This window comes from Arachis ipaensis, chromosome B04, assembly GCF_000816755.2.
Source record: "Arachis ipaensis cultivar K30076 chromosome B04, Araip1.1, whole genome shotgun sequence".
Taxonomy (NCBI): Eukaryota; Viridiplantae; Streptophyta; class Magnoliopsida; order Fabales; family Fabaceae; genus Arachis; species Arachis ipaensis.
Window position 1 is genome coordinate 94011118 of NC_029788.2, and position 1373 is coordinate 94012490.

Here is a 1373-nt window from a genome sequence, read left to right on the forward strand (position 1 = left end):
CTGAAGAGCAAGTTGCCAAGTACCTTGGTGCAATCATGAAGCTGAATGCCAAGTTATTTGGTAATGAGACTTGGGAAGATGAACCTTCCTTGCTCATCAATGAACTGAGTGATCTGGATCAACTGACATTGCCTCAGAAGAAACAGGATCCTAGAAAGTTCTTAATACCTTGTACCATAGGCACCATGACTTTTGAGAAACAACCAAAGCCCCCAAAGTCAAACTCTAAGTTTGGTGTTGGGAGGCCACAACCAAACTCTAAGTTTGGTGTTGAACCCCCACATTCAAACTCTAAGTTTGGTGTTGGGAGGTTCCAACAATGCTCTGAACATCTGTGAGGCTCCATGAGAGCTCACTGTCTAACTATTGACATTAAAGAAGCGCTTGTTGGGAGGTAACCCAATGTTATCTAATTATATTTATTTATTTTTTATTGTTATTTCATGTTTTATTAGGTTGATGATCATGTGGAGTCATAAAAACTACTGAAAAATCAAAAATAAAATGAAAAACAGCAGAAAAAAATAGCACACCCTGGAGGAGAGCAGTCTGGCGTTTAAACGCCAGAAACAAGCATTTATCTGGCGTTTAACGCCAGAAACAGGCACCAAGCTGGCGTTTAACGCCAGAAACCAGCATCTACCTGGCGTTAAACGCCAGAACAGAGCATGGAAGTGGCGTTTAACGCCAGAAACAAGCAGCAGTCTAGTGTTAAACGCTAGGATTGCATGTATAGGGCGTTTTACACGTCTAAAAGGTGCAAGGATGAAAAACCCTTGATACCTCAGGATTTGTGGACCCCACAAGATCCTCACCTACCCTTCTTCTCTCTTCTTCATACCTTTTCATGACTCTCTTCCCCAAATACCCATCACCAATCTACTCAATCACTCTTCCCTATCACCTCTTCACCACTCACATCCATCCTCTCTTCCCCAAAAACCCCACCTACCTTCAAATTCAAACTAATTTCCCTCCTATACCCAACCCTAATGGCCGAAACTTCATCCTCCCCCCACTCCTATATAAACCCCTCATTCCTTCTTCATTTTCACACAACACAACCCTAAATTCACCCTTGGCCAAAAATACCTCACCCTCCATCTCCTCCATTTTCTTCTTCTTCTACTATTTTTCTTTCTTCTTTTGCTTGGGGACGAGCAAATATTTTAAGTTTGGTGTGGTAAAAAGCATAGCTTTTTATTTTTCCATAACCATTAATGGCACCTAAGGCCAGAGAAACCTCTAGAAAGAGGAAAGGGAAGGCAATTGCTTCCACCTCTGAGTCATGGGAGATGGAGAGATTCATCTCAAAGGTCCATCAAGACCACTTCTATGAAATTGTGGCCAAGAAGAAAGTGATCCCTGAGGTT